The sequence below is a fragment of the Sciurus vulgaris genome (assembly GCF_902686455.1).
Source record: "Sciurus vulgaris genome assembly, chromosome: 5".
In the NCBI taxonomy this organism is placed as follows: Eukaryota; Metazoa; Chordata; class Mammalia; order Rodentia; family Sciuridae; genus Sciurus; species Sciurus vulgaris.
The window spans coordinates 81,588,050-81,614,801 of record NC_136465.1 but is presented as its reverse complement, the minus strand read 5'-3'; the positions used below and the strand labels follow the sequence as shown (position 1 = coordinate 81,614,801).

At 39.9% G+C, this 26,752-nt stretch overlaps 1 protein-coding gene and 1 pseudogene across 5 annotated transcripts in view; both read left to right on the top strand.

The window, feature by feature from the left end:
- The first annotated feature begins 7,822 nt into the window (after positions 1–7,822).
- The window catches only part of GPR19 (G protein-coupled receptor 19), a 41,459-nt gene continuing 22,529 nt past the window's right edge, over positions 7,823–26,752 (top strand). Inside the window, exons 1-3 of one of the 4 annotated variants that reach the window (XM_079140051.1) lie at positions 7,823–8,542; positions 9,711–9,763; positions 23,061–23,217. The gene's annotated coding sequence lies outside the window, so the exon portion shown is untranslated. Of the gene's footprint in view, positions 9,377–9,710; positions 9,764–12,780; positions 12,917–23,060; positions 23,218–26,752 lie in introns of those variants that run through there. The other 3 variants (XM_079140050.1, XM_079140049.1, XM_079140048.1) reach the window with 3 other exon arrangements.
- Positions 11,721–16,544, top strand: LOC306661235 (solute carrier family 35 member C2-like; annotated as a pseudogene). Its single transcript has 2 exons — positions 11,721–12,956; positions 13,744–16,544. The product of its transcript is annotated as a solute carrier family 35 member C2-like (transcript).

Genomic DNA, 26,752 nt, shown 5'->3' with positions numbered 1-26,752 from the left:
AAGTAAGTCATCTTTGAGCAGAGTTTTGATCTGACTTTGGCCAACCTCAATCAGTTTGACTGTTAAGGAGGAAGAACTTCAAAGAGGAAAAGGAGAAGTAGGGACACCAGTTTATAGACTGCAGTAATCCAGATAAGTCATGTTGTAGTAGTATAGGTAAAAAGAAGAGTACAGTTGTTAAATATGTTTTTTGAAGATACAGCCAATGGGACTTGCTAAAGATTTGGAAACAGACTATGCATGAGAGAGAGAAGAGACCATAATGACTAGGGCTTTTTTTAATTCTCACTAACTAAAGAAATGTGAGGTCTGAGGTGGGGTTGATGGAGAAATGAACATGTTAAATTTGAGGTGTCCATGGACATCCAAATGCAGATGCCAAGTAAGGAGTTGGTAGAATTCAGGGGAGAGAAATTTGTATTGTAGTAGAAATTTTTCAACACTTAGGTGGTATTAAAGCTATGAGACTAGAAAAGGTCACCAAAGAAGTGGGTTTAGACAAAGAAGAAGCTAAGCAATAGGCCGTAAGGCACTACATGACCCACAGACCAAGATTAAATCTTTCTAGGAGGAGAGAGAAATCAACAGATGGAACAAAGCTGGCAGTTCAAGTGAAACAAGGACTACAAACTGACCATTGTACTTGGCTATTGGGGTCACTGCTGATCTTGATAAAAGTAGCTTTCGGGCTGGGTGTGGTGGTACACACCTGTAATATCAGCAATTTGAGAGACTAAAGCAGGAGGAACACACGTTCAAGTTCAGCTTCAGCAAGTTAGTGAGACCGTCTCAAAATAAAAAATAAAAAAGGGCTGGGGACTGGGGATGTGGCTCAGTGGTAGAGTACCCCTGGGTTCAATCCACAGTACCAGGGGGTATGGAGGAGAGAGTAGTTTTGATATAGTATGCATGCTGTATATCCACATGAATAAAATATGCACACATGTACCTAGTCTGAGCACAGAAAAACTAGGTTTTAATAACAGGAAAACAAGCTAGGAAGAGGGCCAGGTAGGGGCAGGGTGAGATATGAATGGGGTGTGTATTAAAAATGTGCCACATATTAACTGCCTTCTCTTCTGTTTCCCTAGTTTCACACTTCTTCCTTCAATATCTTAACTTTCATTTAAAAATTGTCAGGCTGATAAATGATCTTAAGCCTATTTGCAAGTAACCACTTTTGGAGAAATGCTAAGGAAAATAGCACAGAATTAGGTTGACTTAGATTAACCAGCTAATGTTCTGCTTAGCAAATCACTGCAGAACAGCATCTTCTGAACCTACCATAATAAACTATCTTGTTTATCAAACAAACCATGTAAGTCTTCTTACAAATTATTAGCATATTAAAAGAGCAGTAAGTTTACTTCCACTTATTCTTAACAAAAAGTCTTTTCCAGTGTTAGAATAATGGTTCTCCAAATCTCAGTAATCTGATTAGGATCTTCCTGTTTCAGTGGATCAATTATATCTCCAATGTCAAATGCAATTTTGCCATTTGTAGGATACTGCAGGGCATGGTGGCGCACACCTGTAATCCCAGTGGTTTGGGAAGCTGAGGCAGGAAGACTGCAAGTTCAAAACCAGCTTCAGCAATTTAGCAAAGCCCTAAGCAACTTAGCAAGACTTTGTCTCAAAGTAAAATATAAAAAGGGCTTGGAATGTGGCTCAGGGGTTAAGTGTCCCTGGGTTCAATCCCTCATTTAAAAAAAAAAAAAAGTTTTCTTTAACTCGGAATTAGATTTTTCAGAGTAGTTTTCTTCCTCTACTGAAGAAACAGAAACACCAAAATAGTTAGGCCCTCTGTGGTCACAGGAGGACAAAAGAGGGTCAGTAATAAGACAGGATATGCCCTCCAATCCAACCTTACAACATTCAGGAAGCAGGGAGGTAACTGACCTGCTCCACTGTTCAAACAGCGCAGGAGGGCAGCATAATGCCAGGACTGTCAGCTCTGCTCCAATCCTGCAAATACTTCAAAGCACAACCATATTTATAATCTACTTTTCTAAATGTATATACAAGAATTTTATTCCCCACAAAATTTAATTGAACTCTAAATTTGCAAAAAGTCTATTAAACATTTTCAAATCATTATCATACATTACTCACATGGTAATCTGAATTTAACATTTATTTCATGATGAAGTGTAGTAATTATCTATGCAATCGATATTATAACACTTAATAAGTGAGGTAGAACAAAATATAAAAGGTGACTTGTCTATAGTCACACACAACTAGTTGTAAAGTCAAGATAACAACTGAAACCTGATCCTTTTTCACTAACCCTAGCTCCTTTTCTTCAGAAAGCTCCCTGCTGTGATACATGCACTGCTCCATGACATATTCACCTTGACTTCAGATATAAATCCATAGTCCTTAACCTTTTTAGTATCCTCCAAAGAGGCCAATTCCAGTGTTCCAAATAAAATAAATACAATGTTGGTAACTAGGACCCAGTAGATATTATTCGCAAGTGGAGATCCCAGAGAGAGCTTCCAGTGTATTCTATCAGGAATTCTAGACAAGACAGTCATGGAAACTAGCACATCTACAGTCCCTATCCAGACAAAGTACCCCAACCCCAGCCTAGGGCATGGGTTCTTGATCAAGAGCTATGGGGCCTAGTACAGACTGCTCTGCCAAAAGAAGGAAGAAACTAAGCCAATCTTACACTTTCACTCAAGATTTAGGACTGGGAAGTACAGAAAGAACCAGAGGATTGTATTAAGAAGAAAACAGACAGATGCACAGTGAAGATGTGTAGGGACCAGCAGAGTCGCCATGTGTGGAATGATTAACCGTGGACTTCAATGGCAAAGGTGTCTAGATCGCCCAGATTTCCAATGACCTCCAATTCCTATTTACATGTGACCCTTTCAAGGCCCCATAGTTTAGCTTTTCATGTTTCGAGAACTTGGTTGGATAGTTAAAATTCCTGTCACAAATGAACACACATGTACACACATTTCATGTATTACTTGCAGTTACAAGTAAGACTTTCTCACAATCAAAAGGACTTACCTAACCACAACCTCTCAGACTACGGCAGGTCCAAATTGTGCAATGGAACCCTCATAGAGCCAGAGTCAGGTTTAAATTACATAACAGTTACTTCCCATATCCAATACAAGTACACAATTAACCCCAACCAAGTTCACATGAAGTATGTGGTAGTTTGATCAAAAGTATATTTCATTCACTCATTATGTATCTTTTGATTACCTACAATGTGTCAGGCATGCTGGGTGCTGGAGTCATGTAAACAAACAATAAAGACAAGACAAAGCCTCTGTATTGAGAGGCTCTCAATTCAATGGGAAAGGCACAGAAACATCACATATAAAAATGGAAACAAATTTTAGAAAATTTAGAGGAACTATACAGTTCTGACTGATTAAATGGTAGATTCTCTTTTGCATCTAAGTCATTCTAAATACAGCTTTTCTACCCAAGCCCAACTTGTCAGACCTGATGAGATTTACGTCAGTATACTGTTTAACCAAGTGAAAAGACAAGAACAGAATTAAATCATTCTTTGGTGCCTTGATCACTGGGATATAGCTGGCATAATTAGATGGCCAGGGTTAATAACTACTAAGTTCAATATTATTATTTAATTATGACACAGACTTCTCAGGATTTTAAATGTGATTATGATATTTTAGACTTAAAAGTTAAACATCCCTTACTGTTTTCTGTTGTGAGTGATTACTAAGACATAGAAGCAAAGAAAACATAAGTTTAAAATAGAGGAGAAAAGGGAGAAGGCACTGAGTAAAGAGGAAAAGGGATCTAGAAAACAAGAGTCTTAAAAATATGAATCATCACTATTTGGATCCAGATTTATCATAGGTCTATATTTACCACAGATTTAGTCATAATCACTTAAAATAAAATTTTAAAAATCTACCAGTACTACTCTATCTTGTTTAGTCTAACTTTCTAACACTATTCTATACTGAGAGTTCTGTTGTACTTTTTTAAGCACTGGAGATGTGCATCAAGCACCAACTCATGCGGCAAGGAGTATAGCTCAATAGTAGACCATGTTCACAAGGCCCTGGGTTCAATCCACAGCACCAAAATGACAACAACAAAAACCTTTGCACTTTTCACAACATCAAGTAATGTGGTAACTGCTGAAAGTGTAACTGAAGGTTTGAAAACATATTCTCCTGAGTAGTGATGGTTAGGGTCTGTTTGAGAAAAACAGCAAAAGCCTGGATCAGATTTTAAATCTGCTTTTAATTGCACCAAATGTCCTTGATTGCATATATGTTCAAGAAAGAAGCACATGCTCCATAATTAAAGATCCTAAAGCAGCATTGTTCGATAGAAATATGAGACACATACAATTTAGGTTTTCTAGAAAACATTTTTAAAAAGTAAAAGTAAACAGAAGAAATGCCATTTCACATGTAATCGATATAAAAATAAGATTTTTTCATTTTTTCAAAATAATTTCTTAAAATCCAACATTTATTTTTTACTTACAGCACATCTTAATTTGGATTAGCACATTTAAGTGGTCAATAACCACATGGGAGGCGGGTGCAGTGGCACACACCTGTCATCCCAGCAGCTTGGGAGACTGAGACAGGAGGATCTCTTCAAAACCAGCTTCAGAAACTGCGAGGTATTAAGTAACTCAGTGGGACCCTGTCTCCAAATAAATACAAAATAGGGCTGGAAATGTGACTCAGTGGTTGAGTACCCCTGAATTCACTTCCCCATGCCCTTCCCTCTCCCTCCCCAAAAGAAAACTATGTGGCTGGTCACCATCATATTGGACAGCACGGCCTTAAAGGATGACTGTGATATTGAGTACAAATGCCAGTGGAAATATAATTGTTCTAGTATTTTTTAACATAGTAATTTTTATAGTCCTTATGTAAAGTTTTGGTGGTCTGCTTTTACCTCTGTATTTGTTATTTTTAGTGCATCACTTTAAAGAACATACTTGTTTTCCCCGTACATAGTTTCTTAGCCTCCCTTGCAGCTAAAGGGAGTCATATGATACAGGTCTGGGCAGTGAGGTGTAAAGGGAAGTCCATTAAGTCGTATGGAAAGATTATTTTGCCCTGATAGGAAGAGAGATGCCTCAAGAAGAAAGCCCATGCCTTTTCCTTTCTGTTTGGAACTTTTCATATGGAAACATGGTGTTTAGAGGTGTGGCAGCCATCTTGGGACCAAAAAAGTCTCTTTAACGTATTGAGGATAACTGAACAGAAAGGTATGTTTCCTTACCAGAGATATAAACAGAATGAAGAAGCCAGTCATGCAAACAGGAGGCAGAGGAAGGCAAAGGCAGAGTTCCCTAGCAGAAGGGACAGTGTGTCAGCAGAGATGTCCTCAGTGGGCTTTGCTTCAATAGGCATAACCAGCGTGCTCTTCTTTCTTCCATTTCCCTCCTTTGCTGAAGATTCTCTTTCCTCTGATATTGATACCGCCAGCTACCTGTGACAAATTATGCTTCTTCCAATGTTGAAGTATAACACCAGAGAAGAGCAGAGGAAAGCATAGAGTAGAAAGCAAGAAGTTTTATTCAAAGAATAGTAATACAGATTTCTCCCAGGAGGAAGAAAGGGACCCAAAGGTGGAACCCATTGGATGAGGAAGTCCTGTCCCTTTTATACATCTAAATTTCCTTTGTTCTTCTTCATTCTTCCCCTTTATCTTATTAATTTCTCCCCATCCTATGTATGTAACTCGGAGATGTCCGTGGGTGGCCAGGGGGTGAGCAGGTGGGCTGGAAGGGCCAAGGTGGAGTGCTGTGCAGGAAGGGAGTGGCAGCCCAGGGAGCTTCCTGTCTGTTCAGGCATTGCTTTATTAATAACCTTTTGGGAGGTGTAGTATAGGCAGGTAATCTTGGTAATCAAAGGGTTCTGAAAACATGACCATTCCAATATCCCAGGGACGGTCTCCAACTTCCCGAACTCAAATCGGCCTCCATTTTCTCGATCTGACTCGATCACCTATCTACACTAACTGCCTGTCTTATAATTCTTGCTTCAGTATTCTTTCTTTAGGTATGACAAGAGTAATGAATTACTCCAAATACTTAAGAGAAGGTACAGCAAAATTTCTTTGAAGTCCCTTGTTTATTGATACTTTGTTGTTGTTGTTGTTGTACCAGGGATTGAACTCAGGGGCACTCCACCAATGAGTTACATCCCCAACCCTATTTTGTATTTTATTTAGTGGCAGGGTCTCAATGAGTTGCTTAGCCCCTCGCTTTTGTTGAGGCTGGCTTTGAACTCATGATCCTCCTGTCTCAGCCTCCTGAGCCACTGAGATTACAGGCATGCCCCAGAGTGCCTGGCTTGATACTTGTTCTCACACAAGCACTGCAATTTGGTCCCAATCTGTGTGTTTAAATTTTTTTTTTTAATGCTTTATCTATCATGAAAAAGAATGTCCTATTACTCAGTTAATAAGTGAGGTTATGGGGCTGAGGTTATGGCTCAGCCTAGCCATGTAAGGTACTAAGTTTGATCCTCAGCACCACATAAAAATAAATAAATAAAAATAAAGGTGTCTGCCAACAACTAAAAAAAAAAAAAAAACACTTTCAAAAAATAAGTGAGGTTATGCTGTACTGATTCACTAAGTTTGGGTAATTGGGAATGCACATCAGATTCATTGTTCAGCAATTATTCTTATTTGTTTTGGAGTCATAATAATTCAAGAACCCAGATTTATTTACCTAAATATGTAGATACTTATGGAGTCATTTTTCACTATCTTACAATGTCAGGATAATCATAGGGGATCATGCCCAGAATGCTGGCTAAAGAAAATGGATGATGGGCTAGAGTTGTAGCTCAGGGGTAGAGCACTTCCCTAGCATGTGTGAGGCACTGGGCTTCATTCTCAGCACCACATGTAAATTAATTAATTGAAGGTCCACTAAAAATACATTTTAAAAAAAGAAATGGTATGATTAACATTTTCATCTACTGATTGAGTTCCACAGTAAGTGGGTAACCAATCAACTAGTTAGCTTCTTTTATTTATCAAAAGATAATTTTTATCAGTAAAGAAATATGTTTTGTTTGACCATTTACCAGTCTTACACTATAATTTTCATCATATAAATAAACTAGGAGTCTCAAAGGACGGTCAGTTTTTTTATCAACTCTTCATCCAACCCTCATACCTAATTTTCATTAGAATTATTTCATCATCATGTGCAATAAAAGCATTGTTTGTCTTAAGATAGTTGTTTGTCTTGACAAAGTAAGCCCTCTGAGTCAGTCTTAATCATGAAGGTAAACAAAAAATTCATTAGCCTTATCTGCACTTCTCCTTTATGAAGAAAATGTCAGTTCAATACTGGCTTGGAAAACTGGTTTATCATCTTACCTCAACCAAGATAGCACTAGAAAATGGAGCAGAATTTTAAAATTACTTTCCATTTTGGAACATGTTTGTTAAAAGGTATTCAAACTATGGAATTTACTGAATTTTGCTATCATATTGAACATAATAAGAAAATTCAGAGACTAACTTTTTGGGATCACCACTTCTCTGTGACTGCTCCTGGAAACATGCAGTCTTCAAAATTTGGCTTCACTTACTCACATGTGCATACATTTACTCTACTTAATTTCTTGTTACTGAAAAACTCACTTTCCTTGTAACAAATTTCTTGTTACAAATTAAAGTCTTCAAATTTATCATTCAAAACATAACAGAATCCAGTAAACTTGCCAAATTATTAACATCTATGTTTTTATCCAACTCTTAAGATCCAGGTTTAGTTGAACCTACTAGGTTTTTTTTTTTTTTTTTTTGAGCATATTAAAAATTTTTTTGAACATATTAAAATTCATCATTAGAAATCCTTTCATAAACCTACTTTCCTGTGTCTTTGTTCTCAAATGGAGCCAGTCACATCTAAAACAATTTCACCAGATCTCATTTTAAAAGCATCATTGTCTTCTAAGTCCTTCGAAACTGACTTTGAAGGGAACTTCAAACCATTTTCTAAATTGGCTTGTTGGTTTGTGCTTTTTTTGGCTAATGTTTCTAGAATCATCTCTTTATGGTTTCAAAATTTGCATGGCTGCCTTCTTGATTTTGCTTGAATCAGTCAATTTTGCAGGAATTGCTCAAGGTTTGTTTGAACAAGATGGCCTTAGGTTTAGGCTTACTTGCATTTTTACCATTGCAGAGCCCATATTTTAAATAGATACCTAAATGCTACCCTATGCATTTGGTTTACTGTTGTTAATTCTTGGTTCTGGTTAAAGTGGGTATCATCTTTGTTACATTCATTATAAACACCTTCCATGACAGCTTTGTCATGGCACCAATTTCTGGATGTTCAGTTTTCATTACCATTCTTCTTTCCACTGGTTTTGAGCTCTTACACTTCAACTATCCTGTTTTTAGCCTCCGGTCCGTGTCTCCATTTGAAAACATAACTTTCATTACGAATTACACGTCACGGCCGCAAACGAAGGTGCTCCCGGAGGCTGGAAGAACCGGGTCGCTCTTCGCTGGTTGGTAAACACCTCGCTGCGCAGGCGCGGTACGTGCTTGGTAGCTAAAGGGATTTTTCTGTATAGTGAGAAAAAGCTAAACAAATCATAGTGCCGTACGGTGATAAGTTATTCAGCTTTTTATATTCTCACTTAAAAAAATTTTTTTTGGCTCTTGTTTCTGAAAAACTGGTTGTGCGGCCTCCAGGGCCTCGCAGAGAGGTTCTGCGCAGAATTCCTCAGCCCCTGAGAAGTGCCGCTAGCCTTCCGGCTGCCACACCAGCCTCGTCCATTCCCTCGCTGACTCTCGACTTTGTCGACCGCTGGCTGCACTACCTCGCTGGGGAGGTGCGGAGGCCGGAGAGGGTGGGGCGGGCATCTCGGCGCCACATAGAACCTCTCTACGCTCCGGCCTCCCCCAAACAACGCGAGATCTGCTGCGGCGAAGTGGGACGCCCCCCGCCCAGCCCACACGCCAGGTGGACTTTGCGCATGCGTTTGACTTTTAGCGCGCAAACGTTTCAAAACTTTCCGCCTGGTACTTGGCAGCAAAACTGGGCCCTTGGGAACGACCGTCGTGTTGGTACCGTGGATTCAAGTGCACAACACCCCAGCCTTCGAAAATTTCAGCCAAAACTCCATTTGGTTGTATGGTGGTCCCTTCTTTCTATTTGTAAATTGGCCGTGTATTCAGAGTTCCAGCAAACTCTGTGGCAAAGGAGCGGTAGTGGGAGAGAGCCCATCAAGGTTTTTAAATAAGAGCGATGAGTTTTATGTGTTTGGAAACATAACTCTGGGAGCTCCATAAAAGAATGATTCTAAGGGACGAAAGAATTTTTTTTTTTTTTTTCCTTTGAAGACTTTGATAGGATGTGTGTACTAAGGTAATACAGTGGGAAGATCCTGGGAATTTTCGAGGTAAATGAAGAGAGTAAATAGCACACCTGAGAAGTGAGGCTAGAAAGAACTGCTGGCATTGGAGAAGTTTTTTCTTAAAATGTCTGTGCATGTTCATAAACAGAAAGGCAGAAATGCCACACATTTAGTCCATGATGTATCAAGTGGAAATGGGAATGTCCCTAAGTGAGTGGAACAAGTTAGATTTTAAAAATCCCAAGTTCTGAGCAAGGGACTGAGTAGAACAGTTGAGATAACCAACAGGAGGAATTTAGGAACTGCCTTGAGACTTTTGGCTAATCTGGCCTCTTTCTCCCTCAGGATACTTGGAACACCTGCACAAGCACTGGATTTTGCCCAGAGACATCTTAAAGGTACTATGTAACTCCCAAAATATCCTCTTCTTTCTAATGGAGTCCCCTGGTCCCTATTACCTCCCACTAACTCTACCCTTCAGCCCAATTAAATGTAGATTTCATGTAATGAAAGGTGGAATTTAGCTACCAAGTTACTTAGATGCATTACTGACACATTACAGAATTACATACTTGTAGCCAATAACCTCCCAGAGTTCCACCTTGATAGAACTGCTTGGGAGCAGTTCTATGCAGCTTAACCGGTGGAGTCATCCCTCAGTATCCAAGTATTGCTTCCAGGACCACTCAGGAATGCTGAAGTCCATATTGCTCAAGTTCCTCATATAATATGACAAAGTATTTGCATATAAGCCTATGCATGCCTTCCTGTAAACTTTAAATCATCTCTAGATTACTTATACTACTAAATCAACTTAAATGCTATGTAAGTAGATGTTATATTGTACTGTTCAGGGAATAATGACAAGAAAAATATCTGTACATATTCAGCACAGATGTACATTTTTTTCAAATGTTTTCAATCTTTTGGTTCAGTCTGAGGATGTGGAATCCATGTACGCAGAGGGCTGACTTTCTGTGTGTGTGTGTGTATGCACAAGTGTATTTATCTCCCTATAAATCTCTCTATATTGAGATGCAGGTCTCTCTATGTTGCCCAGGCTGGCCCCAAAATCCTAGTCTCAAGCAATCCTCCTGCCTCAGCTTTCTGAGTAGCTAGGATTACAGATGTGTACCACCCTGCCCATCTTGCTTATCTTTTGATTCTTTGTAAAATGTCTGAAGTATAAGGCAGAGGTATGCTAATGGAATTCATAGTTTTACTAGTCCCAACAAAGGAATGAATGACTGATAGGTATGCAATATGACTTTATGTGTAAGAACACTAAATATGATAAACCACAGGATTAAAGCTAACTATGATGGAGGATGATGTAGGTATTACTATATAGAATGGAAGTATTTAATAAAAAGCCAGATATGGAATCCAGGTGTGGTGATACATGCCTATAGTTCTAGCTACTCAAGAAGCTAAACTAGTAGGATCTGATGATCCCAGGAATTTGAGGCCATTCTGGGCAGCATATTGAGACTCTATCTCAAAAGATTTTTAAAAAGAAGAAGGAGAAAGAGAAGCAGCAGCAGCAGCCAGACATGGTAGTTTCCTACCAAGAACTTCTCCTGGACCACTTTATTTTGGCATCTTAAAGTATATCCTGGTGGCTAAGCTAACTATGTGAAATTCATAGGAAAATGCTGCAGGAAAAAAATCCGTGGATATAATAGAATAGTATTTCTGGATTTTAGGGATTGGGATCATCCAGTTCTGAGGCATGATATCTAAGTATGATGTCTTAGAAAGTATGTAGACTGGGAATGAGATGGGGTTTGATTTTTTAAAATTTTATTTAATTTTATTTTTAGTACCAGGGATTGAACTTAGGGCACTTAACCACTGAGCCACATCCCCAACCCTTTTTTAAAATTATTATTATTTTTAGATTTGAGACAGGGTCTTGCTAAGTTGCTTAGGCCCTCACTGAGTTGCTAGACTGGTTTTGAACTTGCGATCCTCCTGCCTCAGCCTCCCGAGCCACTGGAATTACAGGCATGTGCCACTGTGCCCAGCCTGGGGGTTGATTTTTGAGTCTTCCAGTCATTTTGCATGACCTCTCAAAGTCTCAGTTTCCCTATTTGTACAATAAGGATAACAGTTCTTATCACATATTATTATTATTTTTAAAAAATATTTTTAGTTGCAGATGGATACAATACCTTTATTTTATTTATTTAGTTTTTTATGTGGTGCTGGGTATTGAACCCAGTGCCTCACATGTGCTAGGAAAATGCTCTACCACTGTACACAACCCCACCCCCACATATTATTATTATTATTATAATGACAAAATAATTATTAAATTATTAAAATTAAAAATATTAGAAAGACTACATGAGTTTCTTACATAGAACTTGGTGTATAGTATGTGATAAAAATTAGTTTCATCCCTCAACCTCCTGCAACATTTTCGCACTCTACCTACCCAGTGAACTGTGGATGCCCTATGGAACATAGGTCCATCTTTATTTAGAGCATTAAGACAAGTTCTCTACCTTTCCTGCAAGTTTGAATTACCAGGGAGCCTGGCTATGAACACTCTGGTGGAGCAGCAGAACTGGGGTCCTTTTAGCCCTACATCCAGCTAACCATGGACCACCACCCCTTAGGTTAGGACTCCATCTAGGGCTCCATTGACCATTCCAAACATGGAGGTGACCCTTCCAGCCAGGGCTTCTATTCGTTGAAAGTCATAGTTCAGCTGCCACTTTTCCTGTGGGCAGTCTTCAAGAGACGTACTTGTCTCTCATGGCTTAGGAGCTGGGGCACCACAGTCTGTACAGATGGGGAGTCAGGCCCTTGACTTGGCCTTTGTATGGCAAACGGTGTTGACTCTGGGGTTGGTCTTTCTCTACTACTACTTCTCTATCAGCATCACCTTCTATAACAAATGACAAAGAACTTACACTTCCCCCCTTTATGATGATGCTGCACCTGGCTGTGATCTTCCTCTTCTCTGCCCTTTTCAGGGCACTGGTTCAGTCCTCCAACCATAGGGTCCTGTGGTGCTGGGCTGAACTGACTACCTCAGAAGAGTGACCCTCATAGCACTGGCAACAGTACTTGATATGGACTTGTCCAACTGGAGCTTCCTTTATATCACCTTCTCACTGTGAGTACCAGCCACACCTTGTTGCCTTCCTCTCAGGTTAAGCTATTCTTACCGAGAAGTCTCCAGCCTCTTCCATACACCATGACCAAGTCCTCCACTGTACTATTCATCTTGATCTTCTCTCTGGTCTTCAAGATGGTGAAGAGAGCTGTGTGTACCACTGGTTCTGGTGGTTCTCCTCCTTGCTGGGAGCTGCTTCATGTTCATCTACAACTCCACACAGTTCAACATGGAAGACTTCACCATGGTGCTGGGGGCTTCATGTGTCAGTGGAATTTGCTGGACCCTCACCCAGATACACCTGCAGAAGGCTGAGCTGGGCCTCCAGAACCCCATCCACACCATGTTCTACTTGCAGCCACTCATGTTTCTGAGCCTGTTCCCTCTCTTTGCCATATTTGAAGGATATGAGCTGCTCCTGCAGGTATTTGGGAGTATCTTTCTTGGCGGGATTCTCACCTTCAGTTTTGGTGTTGGGGGCTGTGCCATGCAGATGGCACCAGAACGGCACCTGATCACAGCAGTGAGGAGGTTAATTAACATAAGCACACTCTGGTGATTTATCACTGCCGTATTCAGTTAAGTCCATGTGCACAACGCGTGCACAGGTGTTCCCTAGCGCGCCTGCTCGGGCCTGCTCGTTTTAACCCTTGCCGTGATAGGGCAGCTGGCTCCTCGCCTGATCGCAACTGGTGTGGCCCCACCCTCTGCCTCCTGGAGGGAATATAAGCGGGCAGTAGGCAGGAGCACGACAGTAAGAGCAGCAGCTAGCAGAAAGAAGCACAGAGAGGCCATTAACAGAAAGGAAGAAGAAGAAGCGGCAAGCAGATAGAAGCAGCAAGTAGGGGCAGCGGCGGAAGGCAGATCGCAGAGCGGAGAACTGAGAACACACACCTTTAGGTTGCAGATCACAGATAGGCAGATCGGGATATGCGGGATGCATCACTAAGAAACACCTCAGATAGACGCACTCTTAGTTCACAGGATGCAGGACTCACCTTTAAGAAGCAAGAAAACTAAGAAGACAGATATCTCTGAAAGTGTAGTCTCTCTCTTAAGCAAAGCCTCTCTCTCTCCTCTCAAAGCAAGTAAGCCTCATTTTCTCTATCCTCAACAAACAAGCAAGCAAGGAAGCAGCCCAGCGATAGAAATAGCTCAGTTTCCAGTCCACCACCCATAAAGACCCGCGCAAATTGTTGCTGCAGGCGGTGACAAATATCCGCGGATTTGGTACCGCAAAGAGCCAGTGACATTTTGGTTTCTCTAAGTTCCCTCTGGCTTCCAGATCTTCCAGCCTTACTCTTTCCATTGTTGGCATTTTTAAGGAAGTCTGCACTTTGATACTAGCAGCTCACCTGCTGGGCGATTAGATCAGTCTCCTGAATTAACTGGGCTTCACCCCTGCCTCTCGGGAATATCCCTGCATATTGCCCTCAAAGCTCTACACTTCAGAGGTGATGGTGGATTAAAACCCCTGAAGGGCCTGGGCTCTGCCCCTGGCCTGGAGCTGCTGCTCTGGAGCAGCCAGCAAAAGGATGAGAATAATGAGGAGGAACAGTACTCTATCGCCCAAGGGTAGCAGTGAGCCGCCATCAGAGCAGCTTAGATCCTGGCTGATCTGTGACAAGCAGTGCTGCTCTAAGCACTTGGCAGCAGCCTGGGACCCTTGTGGCTCTTCACAGCAACTGGGCGCAGTGGCCTGGGAGTCACCTGTGGTAGACTAGGTCAGGGGCTCGTGGGTCCTATCCTTCCCCTCTCTTCGGAGCTTAGTCAATGGGGTGAGTGCCAGGCCAGCCTGGGACCTGGTTGGAACCAGGCCCACACTGTGCTGTGCTGGGATCATGGTGGAGAAGGAAGTGGGTGGGTCCTTCTCAACTGCTGGCCAGCCTCTGAGCCCAAGACTTATTTCAGAAGCATAGTGGCTCTGTAAGGGGACTGATTTTGTACTGCAGGGCAGCTGGGGATGTGAAGAGGTTGGGGCCTCATCACCTGGACAGCATCTTTCTCAGCAGATTTATTTATAGTTTGGAAATAAATGGTTTATGGTGAAAAGAAAAAAGAATCACCAGGGAGCATTAAAATATCCTAATACCCAAATACCCATGTTTCTCCCTAGACCAATTCAATCAGAATCTCTGTGAGTGAATCCCGGATATCAGTATTTTTTAAAAAGTTCTCATTTTGGAACTAAGGCTGAGAACCACTGCTTTAAGAATTCCCTCCAGAGCTAGGCACAATGGCACAAGTCTGTAATCCAAGCTCCTCAGGAGACTGAGGAGGAGGACAGATAGTTTGAGGCCGGTGTTAGCAATCTAGCAAGGCCTTAAGCAACTGAGTGAGACCCTGTCTCCAAATAAAAAATAAAAAGGACTGAGGATGTAGCTCAGTGGTATAGTGCCCCTGGGTTCAATCTCCAGTATCAAATAAACAAAAACTCAGTTCCTTCCAGAAGGGGAAAAGAAATTAGACCTTTAGTTTAGACCTTTTAATCTGAATGGTTGTATATTTGAAAACTTTCTGGAGGGATAAAGGCTAATGCTTGAGATGGATGGATGAGTAGGGCACCATAGCTATATTCTGGAAGGAGGACACTATAATAAGAGAGGAGTAAGCATAAGGAAGATCAGTAATGAAGTCATTAGTATAGATGCCAGGAATATGCCGGATTTGCTGTAGAGATGAAAGGATTTGAGGCTGGTCCTTTAATCTAGCACTGGCAACACAGATGATGATGTCTTCATTGCTTTTCTACATTCTGCTCCATGGGTTGGAAAGGGCTTCAAGGTATGAGTAAAGTGCATTCTCTAATGGGAGGGGTCAGGTGGGAATGTTTGTGCAGCAGGCCTTTGATTTCGAAGCTCTCCCCATAGCCTATCAGAGTTGACATGACTGTGCTGACCAGTCAGGTGGTTTTCTTGGTACTGACATAGAATAAAAGTGAGATGTCAGCCTGTCTTTGTAACCTCTCAGTGAATAGAGAATCATTTAGGAAAGGTGGCATTTGTGGGAGAAGAATTTCAGCTTCTAAGAGACAAGTTACTCTCTAGTAGGACAACCCTGATTTCTAGAGATATGAATAATTCAGACATTGAAACCACCATAGTTCTTCATACCAAGACCTAGTGTTGTAATGGCCAGGAATATCTTTTGCTACACTGGGTTACCTGTCTTTTTGTGGGTCCCTTCACTTGAGAAACAAGCACACAATTAATGAGTCCTTGTGGGATAGGCAGCCATGCTGAACAGATTGGTCTCTGTCTCTAATTTATTTTTCATTTTCTCCTCCTTCTCCTTTTCCTCCTCCTCCTTTCTTCTTTCTTCTTCGTGTGTGTACTGGGGATGGAAACCAGGAGGGTTGTACCTCTGAGCAATATCCCCAGTCTTTTTACTTATATTGAGACAGGGTCTCCCTATGTCACTCAAACTGGCCTTGAACTCCCCATCCTCCCACTTCAGATATCAGTGTTGCTAGGTTACAAGTATGCACCACTGTACCAGGCTTCAGGTGGTTCTTATGAGTTATAGTGAGCTAAAGACAAGTAATACTTCAGGTTCTTTAGAGCTCTTCCAGCTGTTGTAGGCCACTAGTACTTTTGTGCAGGAAAAAGCTTAGGCCTGGCTGGAAGAAAACTGTAGTTAGAGGCTTTGTGGATGTCAAATGCCTGTTGACCTTGTTTTAAAAAAAGTTTCATATTATACCAATATGGTGTTCTGGTCCTACATAGAAGGGTGCTAAGTCTTTCTTCCTCTTTTTGAGGATTGTTAGACATAAAATTCTATACAATTAATACAGTTCAAGACTTAGATACAGACACAAAACTTGGAGAGAACAACAAATATACTGGGAAGAGGGAAAAAAGCTTAAACTTTAAGTTGGTTGCCAAATATTGACTATTATACAAGAGTGGATATTTTTAAGTATTAACATAGCTTAACTATAGATGAACAGAAATAGTAATGGGACAACCCAAGTTTTAATTTATGGATAGGGAAGCAACCAGCCCCCTACAAGTTGTTTTATTTTTCTTTTTTGATATCAGGAATTTTTTTTTTTTTTTTTTTTTTTTTTTTTTTTGCGGTGCTATGGATTTCAAACTTGGGATCCTTCTGCCTCAGTCTCCCAAATCATGGGATTACAGGCATGCCCCATGCCCACCCCTACATGGTATTTTCAAAGGACAGTGGGAAATAAAAATTAAGTTTCTTTAGGTTAATTCCAAAAGTCGTGCTAGTTAAATGTGCTAGGAAACTGTTATTGAGTGCCTACTTGATTTTTTGAGATCCTAAAGGTATAAAGATAGTTTGAATAATTTTCCTCTTTACAGAATCTATGAACATAGTGCAATGTGATATATTCAGTAATAGAAGTAATATGTATGAAAATTAAAGAAGTACTACAGGAAAAAAAAAGTTTTGAGGTTATAGCTCAGTGGTAGAGTACATGCTTAGCATGCTCAAGGTCCTGGTTCAATCTTCTGCACCAAAAATAAAGGAAGAAAGAAATGTGAGTATAATTTGGAAAGGTGGGGAGTGAATGAGGCACAGCCAGAGAGAATATGAAACCCAGCACTTTGAGAGAGAAGTAGATGTGCCGGGTGTGGTAGCACATGCCTGTAATCCCAGAAACTTGGGAAGCCAAGGTAGGATTGCAAATTCAAGGCCAGCCTCAGCAACTTAGCAAGACCCTGTCTCAAAATAAAAAGGACTGGGGATAAAGCACCCCTGGTAAAGCACCCCTGGGTTAAATTCTCTCTCTTTCTCTTTTTTTCTCTCTCTTACACATACACACACACACACACACACACACGCATGCATGCACGCACACAGAATGGGGTGGGGCACTGAGAACTCTTCTCTATCTTGGTACCCCAAAACTGATTGGACCCAGCTCTATCTATGACACAGGCTGGGTCAAACAAACCCTGCTCCTAAGAATTTAGAACCAGAACATGAGACTAGGTTATTTAGATAGGAACATTGACTTTGTAAAGTCATGTACTTTTCAGATCCAAGGCTGCCCTTTGTGAGCAGGCAGCCATTTAGGGGCCAGTAATGCAGTGTGGACCAAGCAAAACTAGCTGATCTCCTCAGATAAGCAGATGAATGCCTCTAATGAAGAAAGAGAGAGAGAGGAGAAATCAGGGACAATAGACCATGTGACCCCAAAGGGAAAGAAATAGCTATCTTGACTTTCACAGCTTTCTGACCCCCTGTTTCTGTTCCATCTAAGATCTGGCTGCCACTTCTTACTATGTTCCCTGAAATTCCTGAGTCCTTGTGACAAATCCATCTCCACCTAAGTGGCTTTTTTTTCTTCATTGGACAATAGTGTTATGTACCTAATGTGTTCTTCCCTTGATGTTCTTGTACTAATGAAACCAGATAGCCTTCCACATCTGGGACATGTGTGTAGTACAGACCCTTATTTAACTCATTACAACTCACATATCTCACAAAATTAGGTCTCTTATTTTGTCAAGTTTTCATCTGTGCATTAGTCACCTATTACTGCATAACAAAATAGCCCACTACTTATTATCTTAAAGCAATAGTAAACATTATCTTATAGTTTCTATAGATCAGGAATTAGGGAGCAGCTTAGCTGGGCCTTCTAGATTAGGATTTCACAAAGCTATAGTCAAGTTGTTGGCTAGGCTGCAGTCACTTGATGACTAGAGGATCTGCTTCCAAAGCACTCACTAATATGTTTAGCTAGTTGGTACTGGTTGTAAGAAGCCTCCATTTTCTACATATAGGCCTCTTTACAAGGCAATAGGATTGTCCTTATAACATGATGAGTGGCTTGCTCCAGAATAATTCAAGAGGAAGAGAGTCAACTAGAAACTGTCCTCATTATGATCTTGCCTCAGAAGTAACATAGAATTAGTTATGGCACATTCTATTCTCTTTCTGACCATGCTGTTGTAAACTTGCCGTCAGCCCAAATGACCATAGAAAATGCAGGGATGATGTATGAAGGAATTGGGACGTGGTTCCAAAAGTAAAGAAAGTCCTCACACGTTCATCTCCATGTGGTCGTAACTCACTGTGGTAGGCAGCTTTCTTATTTCATGACATTGACTTTTTGATGAGTTCAGGCTAGTTCTCATAGATATTCTGTATTCTCAATTTGACTGATTATTTCCTTGTGGTCTTTTTTTAAAAAATTTATCATTTATTTATTTATTTATTTATTCATTTATGTGTGGTCACACATGCTAGACAAGTGCTCTACCACTGAGCCACAACCCCAGCCTTCATGGTGTCTTCTAACTTGTTTCTCCACTCCTTGACTTAAAAAAAAAAAGCTAGACATTTATATATAAATATTTGATTAGATTCAGGTTAAACATTTTTAGAAAGAGTACTTCATCAGTAATGTTGAGTAGAGTGCATCACTTCACGTCAGAATAAGTTTAGGTTATTCCATCATTAGTGATGTGAAATTTGGTCACTTGGTTAAGATGGTAACCCCCTACCCAATAATCTCTCCATGGAAAACAATTCATTTCCCTTTATACTTTATAAGTGATTTGCAAACAACCTGTTCCCTAGTAACTTTTTTGACATATAATAATTATACATAGTTGTGGGGTAGAATGTGATGATTTAGATCAGGATAACTAGCATTTCTGTAAATATTTATCATTTCTTCAGCCAATTACTTTTCACTAATGATTTGAACACCCATCATGATATTCACCTGAATCAGTTATTTTATAGGAGGCTGCAAAAATGGTGTTCTAATTATAAAACTCTGTATTTAATTAGCTGACATTCTTCTTTTAAAAAGAGCTTTTCAGGGCTGGGGATATAGCTCAGTTGGTAGAGTGCTGGTCTTGCAAGCACAAGGCCATGGGTTCAATCCCCAGCACCGCCAAAAAAAAAAAAATAAAGAATAAAAAGAGCTTTTCAAAAAGAAAACAATTTTAATGAATCTCTCAATGGACAGTTGAATAGAAGTTTGTTTTCAATTTTGTTTAAAGCAACTGGGAAGTTCCTTACTTCTAAAAGAATTTGTTACCCAATTATTGGAACCATTCACTTTCTCAATACCATCCCCAATAATTCCAGTTGTTCTTCTGTTGGGTCCTCAAGAGGTCTGCAAGTTCAGAGAATGCACCATTGTGGGGTTTGAGGTAACAGTGGGTGAGAGGTTTGACATTCTATGGCAAAATGGAAGAAAAACTACCGAACGGAGATCAAGAGCAGCATGGCATCCTGACTGCACCAGTTATCAGGAAAAAACCATTCCAGAAGGCATGCACATGTACATTAAAGATCTTGGAACTAGTTCCCTTAAGACTGTCTGTACTCTTTGGGAACCCTTGGAAAGGTTTGCATGAAGATGTAACTTTACTGTACAAAATACTTTGAGCAATATCTAGATTTGGTTGATGACAAGTTAAGGACAGAATAAAGGAATTTAGAGAATGACTGTCAAGACAGAGGCCTAGATTTCAAGCCTATTTTGCTCCTGTTTTAAATTAAAGAAGCCAAATTGGTTAATACTTTTCCCCCTATTCCTTTTGTAACTTTCAAGTAGTGCCACACTATCCAAGGGCAACTGGATTCCCCAGGCCAGGGAGGGAAAAAAAACCACATTCTTTTTTTTTTTTTTTTTTTAAGATACCTCAATTATACAAGTGTTTGTGGGGTGTTGTGGGTTTAGATAGAAGACAACCATCTGCAAATGTAACATTTACAAACAATTAGCATATTATATAACATAGATTATGATCCCTTGTAAATTATTTTTATTATTCTGTCATTAAAACATTATGTATACATGCAATCATCTTTAAAAAGATAAATAATTTGGTCTTTTTCTTTTCTTATTTTCTTTCTTTTTTTTCTTTTTTGGTCTCAAATAATTTAAAAAGATCTTTGAGATTTCTCCTGTCAAAGAACTATAGTAGTGGATCACATTGCATTATTTGACCAGTTATTTTAGTCTAGTCCATTATTCATGACAAAGAACAGTATAGTACACTGTGCCTCCTCTGGAGTAGATGAGATGCTTCCAACTTCTAGCTATCACTCTAAAGCTATGCAGCTTCTTATCCTCCTTGAGTCTCAGTTTTCTTATCTATAAATCAGAAATAATAATAATACCTGTCTCATTTAGTTAATAGGACAATTAAGGACACCATGTATGCAAATACTTGGCCCATGTTAAAATATTAGTTGTTCTTATTGTTATTATTTGACCAAGGGAGGAGACACAAACCAAATTACCAGCCTGCTGACTAAAATTTTTTTTTTAAGGTGTAGGATTTATCCAAGTGAAAAGGAAAGAGGCAGGGCAAGAGTGAACCCAATAGGGATTGCCCTAAGAATTTCTTAAACACTTGTATCTAAGCTTTCTTTGTATTTTTGTGGTACTGGGAATTGAACACAGGGGTATTCTACCACTGAGCTAAACCCCATCTCTTTTTATTTTTTATTTTGAAACAATGTTTTGCTCAGTTGTCGTCCAAACTGGCTTTGAACTAGCAATCCTCCTGCCGTGGGCTCCTGAGTAGATGGGATTATAAGTGTGTGCCACCAGGCCTGGTTTTGCATCCAGCGTGCTTTTTTTATTTTTTTATTTTTTAAATATATATTTATTTATTTATTTTAGTTGTAGGTGGACACAATAACTTTATTTTATTTTTATGTGATGTTAAGGATCAAACCCAGGGCCTCATTCATGCTAGGTGAGTGCTCTACCACTGAGTCACAACCCTAGCCTCTCCAGCTTTCTTGATAAGTGAATTTTCTGAAAGAGGCAAGTATTGGAATTAAGAGGTAAATTTCTTTGAGTCTTATATGGAAAAACTAGAATTAACTTGACTCTTCTAAAATAAAAGTAGGAAATCCATCTTAAACTGTGGATATTGAGCCAGGGTCTTAAAATTACACTTTAGCTCCCCTATGCCACCTTTCTTCTTACAAAGTTTGTATTTATGCACATTGTAAATTAGTATTTCTCCTTTAAAACATCAATAGTCAGAATTGTCTTCATTTGGATTCTCAGAAGCAGTTAATTATATGTCAGCCTTATGAAACAAATTTTTATCTAGTTTAAATTCCTGATTTAGACTCATCAAAATGCTTCCAATTATTGAATTTATATTTATTTAAAATAATAATTTGTATTCAAAACTATTTTTCATTTCCCCCTAAAATTGTAAAGCATTTGCAAACTGTTTCTATTATCAACAATTAGGTTTGAGTCTAATGTATCTCTCAATTTAAGATCATTTAGACTCAGATGAATGGCTCCCCAAAAGTCAGAAGTCCCAACCTAAGGAGAAATACCTCTCGTTTCTTCCCTCCGATCTAGATGGCACTCCACAATCGTTCTACACAGCTGGCATTTTCATCCAGTTGCACCTAGATGGAAGCAATGGAGAATGGGAGGAGTTAACATTTCAGTGTCCATACAGATTCCTAGAATCCTTTTAATATTTAGGGTCAGCAACAATTCAGTAAAGGAAAGGTCCCATTAGGTAAATTTGGTTCTGAAAATACTAATTGAAAGCCCTTCTCAGCAATTCAGCCTTTTCCTTGTTCCTTTCTTTAGTCATCAGGGTCCCATGGTGACTGGTTTTGAAAGAAATCATCCCCTTCAGCAGTTACCTAGCACCATGGCAACCAGGCCGTCAGCAAAGCAGGATAGACCCACACGAAACAGCGCCAGCCAGGCTCCCATCTTGCCTTTAATTCAATCCTGCCTGAGGCCTAGGGATGGGGCTAAAGACATCTGGACTTTAACACCCAAGAATTCTTGTGTTGCTAAGGTTTTTCCCATAAGCATAGATGTATGGACATATAGTAAAACTGTTATGAAAATCCCCGCCCCCCCAAAAAAAAAAGAAAACAAAAACAGCATATCTAAAGGGTAGGGTTTAAAGAAATATAAAAACTGTGTTTATAAGGTAAGTTTGTAAATAAGTTGACAGTAGAGGAGTCAGAACCCCAAATATATGGTATAATTTATATTTAGACAGAAGACCTCAGGGAAATATTTTAAAATATTTTTATTTACCTGTGCGAGAAAGGGACAAATGACTTTTAACAAGTGCTGAAGGGGTTGTAATGCTGTCCGTGGTGCTGAACACTCAATTATCCCAGCTGTGCTGAGGGGGCTCCACAGGGAAGCTAAGGAAAACCTTGCCACGTCAGGATATTGATGATGATAGAGAAAATGAAGGGCTGGGGAGAAAGCATCATTTCTCTCCCATACCAAGCAGTTCTCAGAATGAAATTGTCGGATAAAAAAAAAAAAAGAAAGTAGAGAAACCTGGAGGTTTGGGTGGTTGAATCTTCCCCTTTCATATGGAGATTTTTGATCAGAGCCAATCAGGTCAGAGATTTCTGCTGCTTTGCTCCTGAAAGGAAAAGTGGGGGAAGGGAAGGAGAAGAGGGCCACATTCTCCCCTTGAGCCACATGATCCATTTCCCATGTGACACATTCCAGAGCCTTGGAAAGGAGAAGGGAGGGGCGCCTAGAGAGTGGGACTGGGGGCGGGAAGATGGTTTAACAGTCAACCCAGCACAGCGTCATCTTGTCTCCCTACCAGGAAGCAGGCTGTGAGCGAAGGGGAAGGCAGAGGACAGATATGAACGTGTTCCCAAGATTTCCTGGTGGTTTATGGCATTCTTCAAACTCCAATGCAAGGGCTGTGCCTGACCGAGAAGACCCATGGAGACCGTCTCTGAAATCAAGTCCGGATGAAGGTATGTAACAGAGATCATTCGGTTATCACAGCCGAAATTTTGCTCAGAAGACATATTTTCTCTTTACTTGCAGGCAGTTTGGAGATTTTGTCCTGGCTTAGATGCTCCTTAGGAGCTTAAGATTTGTTACAGGTCTAGAAAAGATGCTTAGCTAGTTCTGTAAAATGAAAAATCCTCCAGAGTAAGAGCCTATTGAAAAAAAAAATTTGGATGGAAATTGTGTATAGTAATTGATAATAAAATGAAGCACTCATTGATAAAAATAATTTTTGGGGGGGGGCTATTGAGATAGCTCAATTGGTAGAGCACTTGTCTCACAAGCACAAGTCCCTGGGTTTAATCCCCAGCACCACAAAAAAAAAAAAAAAAAAAAATTTCCCTTGAATCCTGGAAAGAAAAAAAATATTACCAAAACCAACTAAATTTCATTGCCACTACAATAAAATCCTGTCTCATCCTTTTTCAACTGCTTATTCTGTGCCCATTTTCCCAGAGGTTACTGGCAGTATCTTAGGGAGCCTGAGTGGGCAGTCATGCTGTTCCTTTGTGCTGTGTGATCATCTCCCTTCTGATGTTCTTGATACCTGGAGCACTTGTGATTGTTCCCAGCTCTGGTTTAGGACAGAATTCTATATCTTACAGAATTACTATCGAGAAGGCCCTGGGGAAGTTCTCAAAAGAATCTACCAAAGTTACAGGCTAAAATTATCTGCCATGAACTCAAATCTTGCTATCTGATTAATTCTACCCAGCATAAAGAGCTGCAGCTAGTAGATTTCATTTTTCTTTTGTTTATTTAAAAATACTTACAAACTTCTTGCTATGTGCAAGGTACCATCCTAAACACAATAATCAATTATTTAATCCTTACAGCACACATTTTAGAGATGAAGAAATTGAGGCACAGAAAAGTTAGGGAATTTTTCCAAGGTCATACAGCTAGCAAATAGTAAAGCCAGAATTTGGGTCCAAGAAACTTGACCCCCAAACCCATGCACTTAACCACTAAACTATGCTGCTTGTCTGTGTATTATCTCAAATGATGTCAGTAGTCTATTTGGCTACAAATTTTGTTCAGCTGACGCTATAAGATTAAATCATCTTGCCTGGATAAATCAGATCCCCAGTGAAATTTATATTTCATCTTGAATTATCCCAGTACTCACATTTTGTACCCCCAAATAACCCAGTAAGTAATTGCCTGTTCTTTCCCTTGTGTTGTGTAGATATCTGGTAGTAAAACACTGTGTTACTATGGTGACCAAGTGATGTCTAAAGGGGGAAAGAAAAAGAAATCTGAAATTACATCATGGTTGATTTTTTTAAAATTGCACCTAGAAACAGTCTTCCAACCTCAGAACATATAACAAGTCCAGCCTCAGAATATTGTCTTTAAAAGCACTTACCTAGTTCCCAAAACAGATTAAAACTTCCAAAATTATGCTCATAAGCTATGATATCAAACTGACTGGATTTATTGCTTTAAAATAATTTTGTATTTTGAGGGGATAGAACTCTCTTTGCAAATTACTTTAGATTTTTAAGGATAAAAGAAGAAATTTGTTAATAATTTTTAAGTGTTGGAGATTTCTGACATAAAAACATTTTCTCCCTTTGATCTGTGTAAATTTCCTTCTCGCCCTTGATAATTTGGATGACTAATTTCATTCTTATAATCTATGGGAAAACTAAAAAAAGTTGCTACATCTAAGATGCAAAGAGAAAGGAAAGGCACAGGAGTCTTAAATTTGTAAAATTCTTCACCAAATGAGGTGTTTCTCTTCAGATTTATACCCCCTATGATACTGAACATTTTTTTAGCATAAGCCTTTGGTCCTTGCTGAAATACATATTTTTCTGGGACAGGTAACATTTTATGCTCTGATCGTGTAGCCTGAAGTATGGTAAGCTTCAGCCTAACTTGTAAAAGAAGAATGAGAAGACTCAAGACTCTGTCCAAATTCTCCTAGAGCCAGTTTGGGGCTCATGTCTGTTGTTTTTGCATATATTTGTAGGGAGGACAGTGACCAGGCAAATATATAGCTAAGAACTTGGCAACAGTCACAATTATGCTTGAAGTTAGCTAGGTTGGCCCTGGAGCAGCAAACTAGAGGTCAGTAGGTGTCCATAAATTTTGTCCTGGGGATCCTGATCTTCCTGACATTTTTATTTGCACACAGAATGACGTTCTGATATTTTTGTTTGTATTTAGATGGAGGCACCCCCCAAAGTCTTATATTCCTCTGATGCATTTTGCCTGGCACAATTTCCCAACGTTGAAACAGTTCACCTTGGGTGGAGTGTGAATGTCTTGAGAGGTCCTGCCAAAATCATCCTCCCTTAATGCAGTCTGGCTTCCAGTCCACAGAATTCTGCCCGGAGAAATGGCAGAAGTACGGGACTCCTCCCGAGGCACCCCTGGGGTCCTGCATGTCAGCATAGATTAGGACCACACTACCTTTTGCAAACCATGGCAGTTAGGACCTGAATGGAAGGTATTGTCTCAGGACATTCTGAAAGCTTGGTTAGGATTTGAAGTTAAGCTAACTAGGATTAAAATAGTCACTCTTCTGATAACATATCAAAAAATAGAGCCTTTGTTCTATTTTTTTATTTAATTAAATCATTAAGGAGAGGACTGTATGTGACTTTAGGCAGGTTAGTGAATCTCTATGAGCTTCACTTTCCTTATTGGAAATCAGAAATCAGGGCTAGCAATGCATATCACAGAGAGCTGCTCTAAGAATTAAAGATGACAGACATCATGTGTGACCATTCAGCCTCCTCACCTTCCATGTTGCCTGCTGAGTGTGCTGCACACAAGAAGTAACAGCCCTGCTAGAGGGACAGACCAACTGAACAAGAGCCACAGAGCTAGTGCACACCAGAGGCCTAGCTGGGCTTCCTACTCATCCCTCTTGAATCTAAATGGGGGCAACCTACTCAGCCAGCTGAGCAGAAGATAGAACAGAGAGAGAGAAAGAGAAAATGGAGACAACTCCCCATGGAGGCCTTGCCAAGTGTGCTTTCAGTTTGGAAGCTAGGAGTGAAAGAGGAGATAAGCAGGGCTGTAAGCCTGGTTGAAGGATGTGAGGAAGTGATGGGTAGGTCCTGCCTTTCAGAGATAGTAACTTGGTGGCTGATATACCCCGCCAAATGAGTCAGGCCCTGCCAATGGAACAATCAAATCCCTTCCTAATGTGTAAATGTCAGAAGGGGAAGGAACAGAGAAAAGGACCAGAGGGTGAGTGTAGTTTTCCTTGTGAGCATGGCAAAAATGGAATGAAATGGGAGTTGTCCTCTCACAAAGGAGGATAGTTTAAAAGAGGAGTTGAAATGATTACTCTTTTAAAGAGTAATCATTTACTCTTTAAAGCAGTATCTCCTAACCCTTTAAAGCAGCATCTCCTGGAACCTTTCATTCAGCAAACTCTCAGGCACTTGATTGATGTTGATCATGTTTTCTGCTCATAGGTACTGTCGACCATATTGGTTTTTGGATCCCATTTCTGATGAGGAGGCTGAGGCTCAGAGA